The sequence below is a fragment of the Capsicum annuum genome, chromosome 2, assembly GCF_002878395.1.
Source record: "Capsicum annuum cultivar UCD-10X-F1 chromosome 2, UCD10Xv1.1, whole genome shotgun sequence".
Lineage (NCBI taxonomy): Eukaryota > Viridiplantae > Streptophyta > Magnoliopsida > Solanales > Solanaceae > Capsicum > Capsicum annuum.
In genome coordinates, this window is record NC_061112.1 from 113812004 (window position 1) to 113824372 (window position 12369).

At 36.0% G+C, this 12369-nt stretch overlaps 2 long non-coding RNA genes across 2 annotated transcripts; both read right to left on the reverse strand.

Moving 5' to 3' along the window:
• Positions 1-1106: 1106 nt before the first annotated feature.
• On the reverse strand, positions 1107-3222 carry LOC124895958. Its single transcript, XR_007052226.1, has 2 exons — positions 2523-3222; positions 1107-1395 (listed from the first exon to the last, which is right to left on the reverse strand). It is a non-coding gene; the product is annotated as an uncharacterized LOC124895958 (long non-coding RNA).
• A 5132-nt stretch (positions 3223-8354) lies between these two features.
• LOC107859006 lies at positions 8355-11727 on the reverse strand. The gene is made up of 2 exons (XR_007052225.1): positions 11294-11727; positions 8355-11146 (listed from the first exon to the last, which is right to left on the reverse strand). It is a non-coding gene; the product is annotated as an uncharacterized LOC107859006 (long non-coding RNA).
• Between the last annotated feature and the right edge of the window lie 642 nt (positions 11728-12369).

A 12369-nucleotide genomic window follows, 5' to 3' on the forward strand; every position in this document is an offset into this window, starting at 1 on the left:
ATGCTACTTTCATGTCTCCGCACATACTAATTTGCCCCTAGGAAAGCTTAACCCTAAGATCCATTCCTTATTGATTACCCTCTAATCTATTCTTAGTCTCGAATTAGTCTCTTAGAAGCCTAAGAATTGCGTTCACATTGGAAAAGATTGAAAATCCCCCAAACTATTTTGTACCATAGGTTTGAACTTAGCTAGTAGCTATAATTTTGAAGTTACTCAATCACAACTCACATTGTGCCTTGTGGATTCGATCCCAACTCCTAGTTGGGTAAATATATTGACAACGACCGCCTTGCACTAAATTGAAGTGTAAGTTGAGCGATATCAAAGAATCTCAAAAGTGCCAATAAACCTAGGACTAAGCTTTCCTTTCTTCCCAAACCCCATCACACCCTTCATGGGTGATACCTTTAACAAAACTCGCTCACCCTACATGAACTCCAAGTCACGTACTCTCTTATCAACATAACTCTTCTGCCTAATCTAAGCCGCCAAGGGCTGATCCTGGATCAATCTCACTCAGTCCATCGAATCTCTCAACAAATTAGTACCCCAAGGTCTAACCTTAAAAGAATCAAACCATCCAACTGGGGACCTACACTTTCCACCATATAAAGCCTCGAATGGAGCCATCTGAATACTAGAGTAGAGCTATTATTATAAGAAAACTTCACTAAGGGCAAAAACTAATCTTAATGACCCCCAGAATCCATCACACAAACCCGCAACATGCCCTCCAACACCTGAATTGTCCGCTCTGATTGGTCATCTATTTGGGGATGAAATATTGTACTCATATCCAACTGAGTACCCAACTGTCGCTGCAAAGTATGCCAAAATTTTGAAGTAAACTGAGTACCTCTATCTGAAATGATGAAAATAAGCACGCCATGCAATCGAAATACCTCACGAATGTAAATCTTAGCCAATTTCTTTGCATTATAGCTCATTTTCACAGGCACAAAATAGGTTGATTTGGTCAATGTGTCCATAATCACCTGTCGTGACCCGAACCGAGGCCTTGACCACGACGGACATCCCAAACCATGAAGGCTCGAGAGCCCTTCTAAATGGCAATCATATGCATAATTCATAACTATAAAATATGGAAAAAAAACGGACACATGGTCATCTGATCATATCAATAAAACAATATGGCATAAGTTCAACAAGACTCAAATCTATCTAACACTTGTTTGTAAAATCTCTACTAACTGAAGCAAAGAAACATCTATTTGAAGACCGGGACAATGCCCCCGGTCGGACCACAAACCAAAACCAAATGAGATCAACACAAGTGAACAAGACCCTTTTTGAAGTAAGGGGGGCTCACCAACTCTGAATGTCCGACAACAATATACTTTTTAGCAGGATCTCTAGACTGGGCCTCAGAACCTGAAATATAGGGGGTCAATACAAATGTACTAGTATGCAGAGCAATCCAAAATAATGTACTTTCATACAATATAAGTGAGAGCAATTCATAAAACAGCTTACATATGATATAGGAAACAAATGGGCATACTTAAAAGACTTTGAAACATTTCTTTAAAACCACGACTCACTCTTTATCTTACTTCTGAGCTAGGTAGTGCACCCTACAACTCTACAATCTCATAGGATATATGATTCCGCCCTTAACTCGGTGACCCTAACTCAAGTTTTCCCCAAGGGTTGGAGTCTCTGTCTCTAATATGCCTAGGGGAACTAGGCCAGCGTATGGTCTCTCTTGGGGACATAATAAATCTGTATCAACAAAACACAATTTCTAGTAATGAGCCCTTAATGCCTTCTTTTGGGTAACCACCTAACTCTCTTTAAGCCCATTTTATCTCTTTTAAGACATGCATTCTTTGAAATCAAAATCTGAAGAGAAATCTGGTTCTGTTATGGCACTCTTCTATTTGGTATCATCATACCAAGACTTGCAAGTCATATCTCTAAGCCATACATTATCATGTTACTGCTCTTTCATTCAAAACAATGTTTAGACCACCAAGTCATTCAAATAGTACAATAGGATTTGACATCAAAATGCATGAAACTTATGTAGAGATTCTCTCTTTCAATTCTTAAACATACAGTGGTCCATTACTTTGTATCAAAGCATCCAACTCTTTAAATTATCTATTTTCATTTATATTAACAAAAAACACCCTCTCTTCAGCTCATAACAAAAATCAAGTCTTAAACAATAGTAAAGACATTTGTATCATGCTTCTCAATATGCAATTGAATAATTCAGAACATATGAAATCAAGATGCTTCATAAAAAGAGAGGTAGTATAAATCTTCATGCTCACATTTAAATTTCAGAACATCAAATGCGTACATATATATACGAGTAACAATCAATTTCAAGGGGAAGGCCTCAAGACCAAAACATTATCATCAAAAGAGTTTACAATGCATAATTGTCAATGGAAATTCAAAACCCTTTGTAAATACATGATTTCTCAACATTCAAACATTATTAAAAATGATTTCACCATGTTCATGTAGCTTAAGAAAACCCCACATACCTTAAAGTTCCTTAGTTTAAAGAATGGAGCCCTAATCTTGAAATTTTTCTTGAGAATCTTGATTTGAAGTTTGAATTCTTGATCTTTGGGGAAGAAGAGTTGAATCTGATTGTGGGGAGGTGGTTAGGATTTTTTTTTAGAGAAAATTGAATAAAGAGGCAACTAATGCTCCTTGGGAGCTAAAATTTTGTGTTATGGACGGATTTGGGTGAGGAAATATGATCAAAGTACCCCTAGACCCTTAAGAAGTTTAAGGCATGTGAAAAAGCTCCATATCGCGCCAGATATCATGCTGGGATAGCAACGCATCATGTCAAGAGACCGGGCGTCGCATCCCAATCACGTTGGCTTACTGTCTCTCACAAAGAATGCCATAACTTTTTACTCAGGTAACAAATTAAGGCAAGATTGGTATCGCTGGAAAGATAACTCAATTACTACAATTTGGTGTTTCTTGAGTTGTGAAATTCTACATGTATCGAAAGTTATACATGTTTAAAGTGGACCCTTGTAGAATCGAATATAAAGATTTAGCCGAATCAAAGGTTCTTAGCTCAACTTCGCTTTAAGTGATTCCTATGAACATTTTTTTCACCTCGAAAGCACTTCAAACACGAGGATAAAGATTGTCACAACCCGAGCAGAGACCCTGGCCGCGACGAGCATCCTGAACCATGAAGGCCCGAACGCTCTTCACTATCTGGCAATCATGCGCACATTCATATAGTATAAAAGAAAATATGTAAATACACAATAATACGAAATCCTGGTCAATATTATAATTTAGTTGAACAAATTTGGAATGAAATCCATAAATATCTAACAATATTTAACATCAGTCTGCGAAATCTCTAACACATCAAAGCCAACATCTTGTCTAGAACTGGGACAAGGCCCCAGTTAGACCATAAACAAAAGAAATAACAAAGTCTAATGACCAGGCCTTCGATAATAAAGAAGGCTCACTAACTGCAACTTTTGATACACAAGTCTACTGCTGAACAGGACCCCGGGACTGTGCCTCAGATTCTAAAATATAGGAGGTCACTACAAATGTACTGGTATGTGAAACAACCCAAAATAGCATGCTTTTATACAAAATAGGTTAGAGCATTTCACAATAACAGTGAACATTATATATGTAAAAGTACATGGGCATATTTAGTAAATTTCAAATCAATTCTTAACAACCTTGTCTCACTTTTTTTTATTCCGCTGAGCTAGTCGATACACCCTAAAATTTTATAATTTCACAGGCAATATGGAATCCTTCCTTTGACTCGGTGGCCAATTCCCTAATCCAAGTAGCTGTCAGGATTGGAGTTGGTGATACCCCTATATGAGCACACCGTAGGAATCCCCCCATGTGAGATGTCCTAATTATTTTATTATCTTTCCATGTAGGATATAGTATTATAAGTCCCACATCGGCAACTATGGTTTTCAGCGATAAGCTCTTACACTCAAACGCCTTCTTCGGGTGACCAACTAGCTCTCTTAAGCCCAACTTTTAGTTCCTTAAAACAAACATGCTTCATATTATCAAAACATTCAATACTTATCTTATTAAGGGCATATAATCACTAGGTATCTTCATACCCTGACTTGCAAGTCAATCAAATTACATCACATTATATCTGCAGCCCTTTCCACTTATTATCATATTAAGTAACAACCCATAGCTTTTAAACATCAAGTAAGGGAGAGTCATGCAATAGGTTTTCAGTTGAATTTACATAAAAAAAAATACTCTCCTTTCAATAGTACAATCATAAGGTGGTCATGTTATATTTACATTGTCCTAAACCCATAGAACTTGTTAATTCGACACGATAAACATTTTCCATTCACAAACCCCCTCTCAACATGTCACAACCCATATCATTCCATAATCATTAGTAAAAGGTTCCCTTACTAGTTTTCTTTGAGAAAATTCATGCATTTAAACAATTCACAATACTTGAAATTAAAGCTATCATAAAGGAGAGGGAGTTTTAGTCATTCATGCTGTCAATCCACTTTACAAAACACACGAAATCATATATATATGGTTATAGTTCAATTTCCATGAAAAGTGGTTCAAGACAACATTTATTTTCATTAAAATAATCCCATGATACATACTTTTCGAAAACAATATCGAACACTTCATTATAAAACATAATTGGGGATTTTTAATCTTGATAAAATAATTAAACTTACGCCCATGGTTTTTATAGTAGTCCTACATACCTTAGATTGCTTAGATCAAGGAATAGACCCCGATTCTTGACTTGTTTCTTGGAAATCTTAACTTTGAGGAAGCCCTAATTTTCTCTTGTTCTTGAGAGTGGAGAGGATTTGAGATGTTTTAAAACTGATAAAATATCAATTATAACGTGTTTTGGAAGGTTTAAATCTTGTAGGGGAAATTTGGGGTGGGGGGAAATACCAAAATACCCCAGGGAAAGTACGTACAAATTGCAGAAATTTTTAGTTGATGACTTGAGTTTATAAGTCGTCACATAGTTGATGACTTATCAGCTCAAGTCGTCACTTTGTGACTAAGGTTGACCCTATTCTATTTTTGGGCGACGACTTAGATGGTTAGTCATCACTTGGGTGATGGCCTATCACCTCAAGTCATCACTTGAGGCTGGATGTGGTCACATAATGGTTAAGGCTGACAACTTGGCTGATAAGTTGTCACTTAGTTGACGGCTTATCACCTCAAGTCGTCACCTTGATGATAGAAGGATATGCTGAGGTAAAACGAGCATAACTTTCCACTCTGATATCGAATTAAAGTGAAACCAATTGCGTAGGAAGGAAGACTCGAAGACCTTTTATTTGGCATATAGTAGGACACGTAGTTCATTATATACTAGATGTAATGATCATTAGAAGTTAACCCAAGCTGAAACGTTTACTAAAACTTAATCGATAGAAATGTTCTCAACTCGTCTTTGAGTTTGGAGATATTTGTGACCTCAGTTCATATTCAAAGGTGTTCTCATACTATAAAATTGATCATCACACCTATATTACCAAGGAATCATTGGGTTCAAGCTTATACGCATTGGAACAACGGTTTAAGTTCTAAGCCAAAAATGTGGGTTGTTACATCATTCCCCCTTAGGATCATTCATTCCCGAATGATGACTCAGGACACAACAAGCGCAAATTTCAAGCACTAAATGGAAAGAAAAGAATAGTATAGGATTTTTACCTTACATATCATCATCTATGGTCTTAAACAGAGTCGGGTACTTCACACGCATGTCATCCTCTGACTCCCAAGTAGCTTTCTCAGCTTTTTTATTCTTCACCAAAACCTTAATCGAAGTTATTTCCTTACTTCTCAACTTCTGAACTTGGTGATCCAAAATGGTAATGGGTTTTTCTTCATATGACAAGGAGTCTTTCACATTAATCTCATCTACAGGAAACACTAGGTACTGATCTCGAATGCACTTTTTCAACATGGACACATGGAATACTGGATGAACAGAAGCCAAACTTGTGGGCAATTCTAACTCATAAGCAACCCCGCCTATCCTCCTCACAATTTGATACGGTCCTATATAGCGAGGACTAAGCTTTCCTTTTTTTCTAAATGCATGAATCCCTTCATAGGGGAGACGTTTAAGAATACCCAATCATCTACCTCGAATTCTAAATCTCTCCTTCTAACATCGGCATAGGATTTCTGGTGACTTTGAGCAGTCTTAAGTCACTCCCTAGTGACTTTTACCTTTTTAATCGCCTGATGAACAAGGTCGGGCCCGTACAATTGAGTTTCACCCTCTTCATACCATCAAATTGGATACCTATATCTCATTCCATAAAGTGCTTTAAAAGGAGCCATTTGTATACTTGAATGGTATCTATTGTTGCAGGCGAATTCTATCAACGACAAATGATCCACTCAACTACCCTTGTAGTCAATCACGCAGGCCCTCATCATATCCTCAAGGATCTAAATGGTGCATTCAACCTACCCATCAGTCTGAGGGTGGAACGTAGTACTCAGGTTTACTTGGGTGCCTAAACCCCTTTGAAAGGACTGCCAGAAATGTGAAGAAAATTCTGTACCTTGGTCAAATATAATGGACACAGAAGAACCATGTAAATGTACTATCTCTCGAATGTATAGCTTAGCATAGTCATCTCTTGAATAATTCATTCGTACTGGCAGGAAATCATATTGGTTTCGAGACTTTGGGAGCCCTATAATGAAGTCCATGTTGATCATCTCCCACTTCCACACAGGAAGAGTAACCTCTTGGGAAGTGCCACCCAACCTCAAATATTCTACCTTGACTTGTTGATAATTCAAATACTTGGAAACAAAATTAGCAACATCATGTTTTATATTGTTCCACCAATATATAGCCTTAATGTCATGATACATTTTGATATAGTCTAGGTGAACAACATACCTCAAAGTGTGGGATTCATTAAGGATTCTCTCTTGCAATCCATCCACGTTCGGCACATGTAGCCTACCTTGATACCTCAAAATCGCATCACCTCTAATTTCAAATGCCATCACCTTCTGTAGACTAACATCTCTTTTAATCTGTATCAAGATGGTATCTTTAGCATGTTTCTCCTTACCTTCAGCACACAGTGAGGACTAAGTTATCTCATGAACAATTAATTATCTATCTTCGGAATCCAGAAGTCAAACTCCTAGATTTATGAGCCGGTGAATATCTTTCACCAACTCTCTCTTTCCTTCCTCAACATGGGAAAGTCTGCCCATTGACAACCTACTAAGGGCATCGTCCACCATATTGGCCTTGCACAGATGATAATGCAGGCTTATGTCATAATCTCTTAACAACTCCAACACCGCCTCTGCCTGAGACTCAATTCTTTCTGCGAGAAAACATACTGTAAACTTTTGTGGCCAGTAAAAATATCAACATGTGCCCCATAAATATAATTCCACCAGATCGTAAGTGCAAACACCACAGCTGATAGCTCTAAGTCATGGGTGGAATAATTCTTTTCATGCACCTTCAACTGCCTAGATTTATAAGCCACCACTTTACCATACTGCATAAGCGCACACCCGAGTCCACCCAGGACGTATCGCAGTACACAACAAAACCTTCTATACCCTCAGTAAGAGTCAAAATTGGCGCTATAGTCAACTTATCTTTCAGTTTCTCAAAAATACTCTCACATGAGTTAGACCACAAAAACTTTGCCTTTTTCTGTGTCAATTTAATAAGTGGAACAGATATGGAGGAAAATCTCTCTACAAGCCTTCTGTAATACCCTGCCAAACCCAAGAAGCTCCGAATATTAGTTGGAGTCGTGGGTCTGGGCTATTTTCTCACTGCTTCAATCTTTTGGGGATCAACCTTAATTCCCTTACTAGATACAATATGCCCCAAGAAAGCAATAGCATTAATCCAAATTCACATTTAGAAAACTTTGCATATAATTCATGATCTTTTGAGGCTTTTAAGGATGATTCAGAGGTGGGTGGCATGCTCCTCCTCACTCTTAGAATAAACTACGATGTCGTCAATGAAAATTATGACGAACTGATAAAACACCCTATTCATTAGGTCCATAAAAGTTGTAGAGGCGTAAGTCAGTCTAAAGGACATAACTAAGAATTCATAATGGCCATATCGGGCACCAAAAATGTACCATCTGCAATAAAATCTAACAAGGGCACCTTTGTAATTTGATTCATATAAATATGTTTCTTTCTCTTTCTTTATGCTTTAGGTGGTTTTGTATCTGCATGTGATTATTTTTTAAAGTCATTCTATGAAATCATTTTAAATTGACATCACGAACAAAATAATGATGGATGGTGAAGACTTTTGTGCTTATGATATCTTTGGCCTTTTTTAATTAAATTAGAATTTTAGGATATTGGTGTCTTATTTTACTTTGTATTGATTGTATTTTAACATATTTGAATCTAAAAGCAAAAGGAAATTTGTTGTTTTTGATGTTTTCCATCAACCATGTTACATATATGCAGATTAAGTCAAGCGATTTTCTAAGAAGGATATGACAGAAGATATTATTATTAAGGACCTCCCTACTAAATCTCTGAGTGGAGCTTTATACAATTATTTTCTGGATTGTTGGATTTAAAAAATTATATTGGCGTGTATTTTACTTACACTGCTCTATTTAAAATGCAACAAAAACTTCCTATTACTTCTAAAGCGCAAACACCCGAGGACTAAAATGTTATTTGTTGGACATTTATCTTATTTAGTTAAACAGACAGATGTGTGAGTCGTTATTGTACTTTTCTTCAGTGCTTTGTCTGTCTATACAATAATATTTCTATTGTCACTTCTGATGACAGTAAGAGTAAAGGATATGACTTTGTCTAGTTTGGGTCGGAGGAATCTGCAAATGCCGCTATTGAGAAGCTTAATGGGACCATTGTTGGAGACAAGCAGTTGTAAACATTTCCATATATACCTTCCAATCATCTCGCTTTCTATATTGCAAATGTAACGACCTTAGATAAGTCAATTTCTTCTTTTTTTTTAAGAATTTGTGATATCTTGCAAAATTGATGGCATAAGCATATTGGTAAGTTTGTCGAGAAGAATGATCGGATTTTGCCCAATCTTGATGTAAAATATACCAATTTGTACTTCAAGAACTTGGAAACTGACATCTCAGAGGAGCATCTTAGAGAAAAGTTCTCCATGTTTCAAAGTATAAATAATTTGGTCATTTCAAAAGATGAGAGTGAAACTTTAAAAGATTTTGGATTTGTGAACTTTGATGATCTTAATGATGCTAGGAAGTGGAGGCTATGAATGGATCACCCGTTAGTAAGTCATGGCTTTGTAATGCCGTTCTAATCTTAAATATGACTACAACCATGCTAGTTATGATTATTTGTGGTGACATATATTCATCAAGCAGGCTCAAGACCTCGTACGTAGATAGAGCACAAAAGAAAGTACCTCGCGAACAACTTCTGAAGTGCTTCTTTGAGCAGAGAAGGAAAGAGCAAATTATGAAATACTAGGTACTCCTTATTTCCTTATATCAAAAAGAGAAATACTATTTATGAAAATACATGAATTAATGCCAGGGTTCAAATGTGCATGTCAAGAATATTAACGACAATGTCTCAGATAATGAGTTGCACAAACTATTTAGCCAATGCGGTACAATCACTTCGACGAAAACAATGCAAGATAAGAAAGGTGTGAGCAAAGATTTTGGTTTTGTAAGCTTCTCAATAACAGAGGAGGCCTATATCATCGTGAATGCTTTTTACAGTGAGTCATAGATTTGGTGATATGCTCTAGATCGTAGTAATTAACCAGTTCCTGAAAGTCATTTCATGTAGTTTGTATTTGATTTTCTCTCCTTATATGGGCTTTTTTATGGAGATGAGTAGGATGAAACCATCAGCATGTCACATTTTCCTTCACATCAATGCAACCAGGCCTTAGTCTGATTTCCATATTTATATTGCCAAACATATATAACCAACTAAATTCAGTAGTGGAATATATCTTAGTGGTTGTAAAGAACGGTTATGTTTCTTGCGAATTCATTTACATGCTTCTATTGTGTAATTTTTTCTAATCTTTCTTGTGTTTGACAAAGATGACAATTGATCAGCCGCAGTACCACTCTGCCGCTTATAAGCTAGATGGAAACTTCATGGTTAGATCTACCCAAAATCAAGATCTTCTGGCATACCAAAGGCAATATAAATATGGAAATCAGACTAAGCCTTGGCTGCATAGATGTGAAGAAAAATATGACATGCCGATGGTTTCATCCTATTCATCACCATAAAAAGCTCATATAAGGAGAGAAAATCAAATACAAACCACATGTAATGACTTTCAGGAATTGATTAATTACTATGATCTAGAGCATATCACCAAATCTATGACTCACCATAAAAAGTATTCACGGCGATATAGGCCTCCTCTGTTATTGAGAAGCATACAAATACAAAACCTTTGATAACACCTTTCTCATCTTACATTATTTTTGTCAAAGTGATTGTACCTCATTGGCTAAACAGTTCATGCAACTCATAATCTGAGACATCGTCATCAATATTCTTGACATACACATTTGAACCCTGACATTAATTCATGTATTTTCATTAATAGATAAAAAATAATCAAGTCTCTTTTTGCTATAAGGAAAAAAGGAGTACCTGTTATTTCATAATTTGCTCTCTCCTTCTTTGGTTAAAGAAGAGCTTCAGAAATTGTTAGTGCACTACTTTCTTTTGTGCTCTAGATACGTACAAGGACTTGGAGCCTGCTTGATGAATATATGTCACCACACAGAATCATAAATTGCATGGTTGCAGTCATATTTAAGATTAGAACGGCATCACAAAGTCAGGACTTACAAATGGGTGATCCATTCATAGCCTCCACTGCTTAGCATCATTAGGATCATCAAAGTTCACAAATTCAAAACCTTTTGAAGTTCCGCTCTCATATTTTGAAATGACTAAGCTACTTATACTTCCAAACTAGGAGAACTTTTCTCTAAGATGCTCCTCTGAGATGTCAGTGTCTAAGTTCTTAAAGTACAAATTGATATATTTCACATTAGGATTGGGCAAAACTCGATCAGTCTTATTGACAAACTTACCGGCATACCTATGCCATCAATTTTGCAAGATATCACAAATACATAAACTAAGATAAATAGCATGTAAGCAAAAAAAAAAAATTAACTTATCTAAGGTCGTCACATGTGCAATATGGAAAGCTAGATGATTGCAAGGGATCTATGAAAATGCTTACAACTTCTTGTCTCAATCATGGTCCCATTAAGCTTCTCAATAGCGGAATTTGCAGAATCCTCCGACCCAAATTGGACAAAGCCATATCCTTTACTCTTACTGTCTTCATTAGAAGTAACAATAGAGATATTATTGTATAGACAAAGCACTGAATAAAAGTTGAATAATAACTCACACATTTTCCTGTTCAACTGAATAGGATAAATGTCCAACAAACAACATTTTAGTCCTCGGGTGTTAGAGATTTATGAGTAATAGGAAGTTTTTACTGCATTTTAAACATAGCAGTTTAAGTAAAATACATACCAATATAATTTTTTAAAGCCAACATTGAAGAAAATAATTCTATAAAGCTTCAATCACAGATTTAGTAGGGAGGTCCTTAATAATAATACCTTCTGTCGTATCCTTCTTGAAAAATTGTTTGGCTTAATCTCTGCATATGTAACATGGTTGATGGAAACATCAAAAACAATGAAGTTCCTTTTGCTTTTAGATTCAAAAATGTTAAAGCACAATCAATACAAAGTAAAATAAGGCACTAGTATCCTAAAACTCTAATTTAATTTTAAAATGGCCAAAGATATCATAAGCACAAAAGTCTTCACCTTTCATTATTATTATTTTTTCTCCTGATGTCAATTTAAAATGCTTTCATAGAACAACTTTAAAAAAATAATCACATACAGATACCAAACCACCTAAAAACATGAAGAAAGAGGAAGAAACATATCTGTATGAATCAAATTACAAAGATGACCTTGTTAGATTGTATTGCAAATGGTACATTTTTTGATGCAACGTTGGTACTTCGTACTTATCTTGTTCACCCCTCCATGCTTCAGTTGTCGAGTATGATTTGGTATGTCTAAACCACTAATCTCTAAGAAAAACAGAATCAAACATACCATATTCAGAAGAATTTGAAATTTAACCTCTTCTGCAAACCTATTATTTTTTTTCACGATTAAAATTAGATAGTTTTGAACATGATTCAGAGACCCTTCCAGTTCTTTCTAAAATCTTCACTTTCTTTGGGGAAAGATGAAGTGGACTAAAAACTCGCCACTCCGACTT